This window comes from Temnothorax longispinosus, chromosome 9 (assembly GCF_030848805.1).
Source record: "Temnothorax longispinosus isolate EJ_2023e chromosome 9, Tlon_JGU_v1, whole genome shotgun sequence".
Taxonomy (NCBI): Eukaryota; Metazoa; Arthropoda; class Insecta; order Hymenoptera; family Formicidae; genus Temnothorax; species Temnothorax longispinosus.
In genome coordinates this window covers 2,446,208-2,455,376 of record NC_092366.1, presented here as the reverse complement: position 1 = coordinate 2,455,376, position 9,169 = coordinate 2,446,208, and the positions used below count along the sequence as shown (strand labels likewise).

Below are 9,169 nucleotides of genomic sequence, written 5' to 3'. Positions count from 1 at the left end.
CCAGAATTTTGGGACAATCTAAGGATTTTATACATGGATCTAGCGATTCTAGTGGAATCAAGCGCTTTTAAAATTCAGGATCTCGTTCAGTCTCGGTAATATTTTAAACCCAGATTTTAAAGGGCCGCGAGTTGTTTAATTTTCTTACTACGAATAAATATCTTACTATATAGCAAGAACAAAGGTATATTAGCAATAAAAACAAGTAAAATTTTGAGTAAATAATGGATCAAGTTTCGTCGTTTAATTAATTTTCCTCTTTTATTCCACAGAGTCGTTTTTATAACAATTTAATCCTCCCAGCGTTAAAACATTTTAAAAGATATTTTGCAAAAACATCTGAATATGCATTCAAAATTATTGGCGTGTGCTTTCGCTTAAAAATACGCTATATAATAATGCGCAGTGCATTTTATTTGTTTTTGACACGGTTTAATATTTAAAAGTCGATATATAAAGCGGTCAATGCAATTCCGTTTTGTATTAAAATCTGATTCAGTTCGATTTGTTTCTGACTGTGTATGCAGCCTTTTAACTCCGAATAATATGTCTGCGAGCTATGGACATTTCGATCGGACGGGAATCGCGCAAGAGATCGCTCTCTCTTTCTCGTAAGCGGGAAAAAGACGGCCGGCGGCGATTAAGCTCGAACGCGTAGCTCTCGAAACCGGGTACTACGAAACGAGACCGCGGGACGTATCGATGCCCTAAAGTACACCGTGGGTACTCGCATACACGCGTGTGTGAACAGTGCGAGAGGAAAAATTATCATCATCCTGCGAAAACAGAGCACGCTCATTCGCTCGTTCGCTCGCTCGCAGATTCTGTGCGCTCGAGATAACTATGCAAATACGCTTCCTCGCTGGCTCGTACCGAGGGCTGACAACGACAAAACCCAAATTCTGACTCCGACGGCGCTAAAGAGAGAGAATAAAGGTAATTCGGAGACCGGGGCTTCAGGGACAAGAGCGGAGAATATTGAAAAAAGGCCCGGTCTATCGCGTGATATTATACGGAAAGCCCGTGAGGAAGGAACGTTGAACAAACGGTAACGCTTTCGACGAAAAATTTAATAATTAATTGCTAATTGTTAATTGTTAGCATTTTTCTGGTTTTTAGATTTAATATAATTATAATATATAATATTTGGTGTACATATTAACGAGAGTAACAAGTAAAAATGAGCTTTGAGAGTCAAACGCGGTTATAGTTATGCGTGAGTTAACGTTACATTTTTAATTAATAATTTAATACAAATTATAAATCGTACGTTTTGGCTCTACTTTGAGCCATCTTCAGCGACGCGGTAATAGGTAAATTAAATAATCTCAAACTCTCCGACGAGCAAAGCGAATATTTAAAAACTGAATAGACAGTGTAATTTTCAAGAAGAAATGCTAATATTCATAGTCTGCAACATATTCGGACTAGAAAATTGGGACTAACTAGCAGAGAGAAGTGACATCCACTTACCGAATCAAGTCCAGAGAGTGTGAGATTGACAACATAAAGCCTCGGGAAAGACATCGGAAGGTCATCTAAATCAAACGGACAAAAATTTATATCACAAATTTAAATGGTGTAAAAACAATAAAAAATTATCCTCTAAATAAAAAATAGCTAATTTTTAATTATTCAAATCTTTTGGAAATATATAGATTGTGAAATAGATCAGTTCGATAAGAATTTGTTTCCACTCGTTTATAACTGAGATTCTAAGATTTTAATCGGAAGAATTGGCTTAAAAATGACTGAAAAATGACTGAAATTTATTGAGATGAGAAATAGGTTGTTAATATAGATATCGAATTCTCCTGTTTATTTTCATCTTGCTTCATCTTTTAAAAGAATTGAATTTTGTCATATCTCGTAATATGCTCGCTCGAGTAAAAGATTATTCACCGATTTCAGTAAAATCCGATAATAATATCGGCCGACCGAAAATGGCATTTTTTCTAATTAACTGTAATATTCATATCAGTTCTATCTCACTTATTAAAATCCGGTACTTTGAGGCGATTCTACGGGTGTCAATTCCTGACGTTACCAGACCGGATTCGACCCTTCGTCGCGGTCAGAGGACGATGGGTGAGAAGTGAATTTTGTGTCGCGGAATCGCGGGGGTGGTGGATTCTGTATACGCGCGGAATATGATAAATCGCGCTATAAAGCATATCTCGGGGGAGGGAAGTGGTGCAGCCGCGTACCTTGTTGCTCAGCCGATGACGCATGGCGTCGCGACACCATCGCGTTTCCAGATTCGCGCATCATTTGTCAGCGGCCGAGCGACACAAAAAATTCAAAGTCCATTCTTTCTTACGTTCCCGCTATCTGCTGGCGATCGTCGATCATTCGCCAACAATGTTCGCTGACCGACGCGTGCCGGAAGTCTCCGATCTGAGTCCCTTCCTCCTCTTCTTTTTTTCTTCGCTTTTTTTTATCATCGCAACCAGAGCAACATTTCTCACACGATGATCGAGCGCGAAGAGGATTTATACCGCGAATTGAAAGGATCCTGGTTTGTCGAAGTCTTAGAAAATTCGTCTCGATATTCCCGGGCCTTTTTCCCGGGATTTTTTTTTGCGTGCTTAGGAATTTAAGGATAAATGGGTGATGTGCAATTGCGTGTACTTCGCAGCCATTGAAAACTGGCCAGTTAGAAATTTTCAGAATTTAGTGATCTGTATTAGGATATAATGTCTGTAGATCGTAGAACAAGGGATGAGCGTAATACTCGCCCATAATCTCTACGATATAAAGTTGACTTTAGGAGAAAGTCGAAATCATAGAAATAGCAAATATGCTGAAATAAAAATTACAATTTTATGCGAAGCTCTATAGAAAAAAAGCTTCTCTGATAATTGAATATTATATGTCACGCTAGAGTAACATATAATAGAGTGACTTCATAATACAGTGACAATGTTCTTGTAAGTACATTTGTAGAAAATTGGAAAATCTATATAACGTTAGTTTATAATTCTAAAGTCGCGCGCGCGTACGCACGGGATATGATTTACAGAAACAGCTCATTATATTCCATGTTTAGGAAGAATCAGATTAACATGAGGAAAATGGATGTCAGTCTAAAATGGAATATGAATATACGAGATATGAAACGGGAAATGTTTCGGATCTTTAAATCTTTCCGTCTCTTCAAATTTCTTGCATTTGTTCGAAATAAAATTATGGAAACAGAATAATGTGATAATAATGCGAAAATTATAATCTTTATAAGTACATATACATATATATTGTTTCTCAAAAATGGTCTGATAAAGATCGCGCTTAATTTACGCATTACTAAAAGAAAATTTCGACGAATCACGTTTTAAAAGATTGAAAAGTTTAATAAACTTTTCGCGCTATCGTTATTACCACTGACGCAGAGTTATTTAATTTTTTTCGCTATATTGGAGTTTAAGGGGTCGCGTAGGAATTTTCATTACAGCGCACAATGGTAATTGGCGCTTTTCGCGATTTACATGGAGAAGGATGAGGATTGTGACGCTCGACGTATCGCGCGCGCGGAGAATTTCGCTGGTGCGTATTTCGGCGTCTAACTTTTTATACGGCGTTCTCGCGCGCGACGAAATGACGTAGTAAATCCTCGTTTCGCGAATTTAGTTCGGAGCGCGAATAATAAAGCGCGGACGTATCTTCGCTCAGCGTTTTACCGTCGCTGGCGCGAGTACGAATGTATTTCGAAAAACTGCTTACGCGCCTCGCGCTTTCCGCGAGAGTTCGTACGCGCCACACCGCCACTTTTGCGCCGACGACGTCGGTGTCGCGACGACGCGACGGTGGAAAATAATATCTCAATACGGTAGCAAAGACAAAATTGTCACCCATTGGTCTTCCCGTTACAGAAGTGCAAAAAGTATTACCCATTTGCGGAGTCTTGCAAATTTCGTATTTCTTTTCTTAATCTTCGCGCACGTAAATAGAGAGACTGAGGCTGAAGTCCCATATGTATTTTCCGCGTAACGCGTAACCGCGTAACCAATTAGAAGAGCGTTTCGCATTTTCGGTTACGCATATATTCGCGCTTCTGATTGGTTACGCTATACGCGTTACGCGGAAAATATCAGTCCATGTGACCGCACCCTGAGTCATTAAATAGAGAGAATTATATTTTTAACATCTAACACGTTGACTGTGTCATATGTATGTATTTCTTAATCTAATCGTACATATTACACGGATTCTGTACATTTTATTTGATTGATGCGATGAAAAGAATTTATTCTTTTACAAATTTTATTTACAGCTTATTTATATCTATTTTATTATTATTGCATTAAAAAATAATTATGAGATACTGGAATAAATTTAAAAAATTTCTAGCAATTGAATGTGTTATCTCAATGTGATAGTTAACATAATTTGTGCGCGCATTGGCTTAAATTTATTACGAATATCTAATGTATCTTTCCTTTTTCAGTAAATATAACAAAATGTAATTTGTAGCAGCTAAGGCGCGAAAGATTAATGTGCGAGCAATATAAGTTTTTAAATTATAAGAACATAAAGGGTTTCTACTAATTAAACTTCAGAAATTCGAATAATGTAGTAACGAAATCCTTCTTTTCCTCGGTTAATATTAGACTTCACTTTAACTCTCTCTCTCTTTCTCTCTCTCTCTCTCTCTCTCTCTCTCTCTCTTTCTCTCAATGTGATTCGTCGAGAACGGGAGGCATCGCGAATATCCGAAAATTTTTATCCAAAACAAAATGTGGATACATGTTTCCTGCGGAAATAATACGTTCGTATTTTTGCGTATTATGGGAAGAATGTCTAAAATGTCAGATATCGTTTATAAAGCACGCTCCAAGCACGTATTCTCGTTTTATTGTCTGGAGGCAACACGATGCAATAGATAGAGTAGAATTCTATTTTAAAACTTAATTATAAAAATTCTCAATATCCGATATTATAAAGTTATGGAAAGGTCTGTGCCGACAAAAAGATAATCAAGAAAAATTTGATTTCAAACTGATGAAAGAATTTGTAGATGATAGCAAAAGATTAAAAAGGGTTTTAAACAAAAGACGGAAATTCACCGAAAGTTCTTTTTCTAATCACTTATTCAAAATAATTTTTCCGCACGTCTATTAAAAAAATTATTACAAGCATCATAGATGAGAAAGTATACTATACGTCAACATGGAACACTCTATATCTAACTAAACCGACTACGGTCCCACCTTAATAAGCTTTTATAGGCCGCAAGCTCGCTGAGATTGAAGTGTTAGGCACTTCAGTGCTTAATAGACACCTAAGCTTGAAGTGGTCGGTCGGTGTGAAGAGGCCCTTAGAGTTCCTTTAGATCTTTATAGGTTGTTAGATTTTCGAAGTTCATTATATTTGAAGAGAGAAAGAGAAAGAAAGTTAGAGTCTTGGAATTTTTACGTCTTCGGGATTCTTTATATTTCAACAATTTCCTAGATCTTCTCAAATTTCCCAGATCTCTTTTTATCCGTATAGTTCCTTAGAATCTTTCTTAAGATATATCCACGTGAAACAATAGAAAATAACGTTTCTCGTTGTACTCTTTATTATTTTATTAAAAAGAACGTGGCTAATTTTTAAATAATTTTAACCGCACAATTGCGTTTTTTAAAGTAAATAATAATGTTAGTAAATTCTTAAAAAAGAATTAAAAAATCACGCGAGAGGAAATTGGTTGAATCAAGATTAAACGTAATAACGTGCCGTTTGAATGAAGCAATGGAAAACAATTTCTTGCAACATTTTCTCCTCCATTTCCTCTTAATTTAACAATAACGAGATGCATAATGCAACAGTATTGGAACAACAAGCTTGTTTACGTAGGTATTGTAATCATTTTTTTCTTCCGTATTTTGCGTCGGTCGGCATACTTCCGTTTTGCCGCAGCCGTCCACGCGAAACCCACTCGCCACCCTCGCTCTGTGCTTTAAACGGAGGTGAGTTAAATTGAAGGGTATCTTGGCGAAACAGCGCTAATACCGCATTCCACCCTCGAAAAAGAAGCACTCAGACCGTACCAGCCCGTGCCACCTTTCACCCCCTTCGCCCCTTTCCCTATCCGTTTCGTTAACCCCTTCTCTAATATGCAGTAAAGAGACTCACGTTCAAACTTTGGGCAGTAATTAATCCTGGAAATTACTCATTTTCGTGTTGAGCGGGGCGAGGTTTTTCCCGCTACTGAGGAATGCCGCCAACCAAGACTCACCGCCGTCTTCGCTACCCGACAAATTACTGAATATATCATTAGTTAAATATTTGGATATTTATCAATTAGATATTGTGTGATAATAATATAATTAATATTTATTTATCAATTATTAGGTTGACCAATAATTGAATTATTACAGTTTAATTTATAAATACGTGTGGAAAATCAAAATAAACCGATCACGATAAATTGTCAACCTTATTACACTTTACTTATGAGTTTGTATAACCAGGGGACATTTACTATATAATTTCTTGAAAGTATTAAAATATAATCACGCTGTATTTTCGATTTTCTAATGTATTTTTAATATTTTAAGTATGCTCGTAAAACTATTATAATATTTAAATATTACTATTATGATATGTCCAAAACGTAATCACGGTATGATCAAAACGCAATCATAATATAATTACAAAATCGTAATTACTAGCGGGATCAATTTATGTCGTTGATTCTAATGCGATTCAATTGTTAAATTCCGTCGGATTCAATGGAATCTAGTATGTATATCGAAATATACGTTGCTTGTACCACAATTTGATATTGATGCATGCCCAAATAGTAATCATATGATAGCTATGGAGTTAGAATATACTGATCGATATCATCGATAGTATCGTCAAATGTTTCCCGATAAATAACTAAGTAATAAATGAAGAATCGCATACGAATATGTAACACGTTGATTAAATTTGCGATTTAATGACGTATAATAATGGAGTTATAATAATGGAATTATCGCCAAACGTCCAAAAATCATTCTGAATTTAATGAATAAAGAATCAGTCGTGTAACATTTATATGCTTTTAAAAATAAACGTTTACAATATTTAATGAGATTTCATAACCAAAATTTATGTATAATCGTTGAATTAATTATCAATAAACAGCGCATTATAAATAGAATTTACGGATTATAATATATAATTGGTACCAATTGCAAAATTTTCAAAAATTAGCGAGAGAGAGGGAAATACGATGTGATAATACAATCGCATTTACCGTATTGTTCTTTTAACGAAATATAATAAAATTCCATTTTCACGCAACTCGGATTTTGTATATTGCTTCGACCATGAAATTGGCGTCCACGCTGACAGGAAGTGCAACAACGGCGCGGAAGAAACGCGTACAGGACGAGATTAATAGCCGCGCGGCACGTTAGCATCGCATCGGGATAATTAACATACCGTATTTACATAGACATTAGACAAACAGTTGATTAGAAAGATATAGGCGGCCGGGCGGCCGTTGGCGTGCCGTTGTAAATACAGCTGGTATTCCAGCAGATAGCCACCGTGATTCATGGAGGACAGCCGCCACGCGGCGGATCTATAGATCCACCCCCCGATACCGAGACGTCCCACCCACCCATCCCCCCCGGACAACTTCAACCCTCCTGCACCCTTCAGGCGCTGCCGCACGCGAACAATCCATACGTTTCACCTGGATAAGGCGCGTCCGTAATCTATGGATTACCCCGAAGAAGTTAATGAAGGCACCCCCTGTGGGAGCGAAGGGCTGAGTTTGTTACCGAAGGAAGTCGTAATTTTGTCGGAAATTTTGGAGGAATTATCGGTCAGGGATTATGAGCTGGGCGATAAATAGATAATAGGGCGGAGAGTACATTTGCGCATTGGGCAGATTTAAATGTCATAGTTTATGAATGTCTCGATGTTTTGTTTACTAGGTAGGTATGATACATATATCTGCACTCTTGAGAGAGAAACGGAATGAAAATTCTAGCCTAGAATAAACTGCTTAAATATGTTTAGAAGTTTACTTTATTCAGATATACTCTCTTTTTCTTTAACTAATATCGACAGTTCTATTTTTATATTTTATCTTTTTTTAACGTCTAAGGATTTTATTAGATAATATTCTGATAATATTCTGATAATTAAAGTACAGATCGAAAGTTTTACGAGAAATAGAATCTTTTCAAATGTAACGAAATATAAGGAAAAATTGAATCTTTAGTATTTAAATGTATACACACTTCAAGTCTGAGAGAAGTTGTCAGAAATTTTTAATTTTTTAAATTACATTTGTAATTTAGAAAACCATCGATTTCTTGATACTTAGATAAACAGTATTACCTTGTCAGTTTAATTTCTGATTTACATTCTTATTAGAACAAGTTTACTACGACGATAAAGAGAGAAAAGACTGATGAATCATTAATAAAATGATTACTAACGATTGAAAGGCAACGTCCGAAAAGTTTTATTTGTTTCATTTTTCATATTTTATAAACGTTAAGTTGTTAAAAATGTTGAGCTGAACGACAGTCGTCGTTAGAGCGAAAAAGATATTACTTTCCGATAGCCTCAATAAGTGGACTTAGAGGCGAGGCGACACCTGAAATATTTATGTCGCAAAACATACCCACGCGTCGATACGGTACAAAATGTTGCGTCGTAGCTGGCGCATTACACGGTTATATACGCGCGGCGATTACTCGACGTAAGATACAAATCCGATACTCCATCATGGCGCGGCGCGCGCGCGCTTGTTCATGGAGCCATAAAGGAACGTCGCGATAACGTAAATGATGAAAACCGAGAAGTACGTGCCGTCCGCGACGAGCGGCGGTTTTACAACTACCCACCGATATATATATTTCTGCATTTTACTCGCGCTTTATTTAATTGCCCATACCTACTCGCGGAGAGAAGAAATTCCGCGAAATTACCTAAATCGTCTGTGCCACTCCGCCACTGTGTTAAACCAAATGTAATTTTCAACTAATTACACCTACGTATGGAGGTGTAAATTGAACGTACATTATGCAAGATTTTTTCAGGATAAATAGATTACGTTTTATTGTTGCGTTTTGTTGTACCGAAGAATGCTTTTGTAAGTGTTTACTGTCAACATTTTAGCCGAAAATCGTTGTTTGTTTTCTTTTGTTCTTACACTGAAAAATATTTCCAATAAAAACGC

The 9,169-nt window shown here is 36.6% G+C and overlaps 1 long non-coding RNA gene across 1 annotated transcript in view; it reads right to left on the bottom strand.

The window, feature by feature from the left end:
* Positions 1–351: 351 nt before the first annotated feature.
* LOC139819495 (uncharacterized) overlaps positions 352–9,169 on the bottom strand; it is a 16,959-nt gene continuing 8,141 nt past the window's right edge. Inside the window, exons 2-3 of the long non-coding RNA XR_011733741.1 lie at positions 1,474–1,538; positions 352–917 (exon numbers count right to left, since the gene is read on the bottom strand). This is a non-coding gene — a long non-coding RNA (uncharacterized lncRNA). The remainder of the gene's footprint in view (positions 918–1,473; positions 1,539–9,169) is intronic.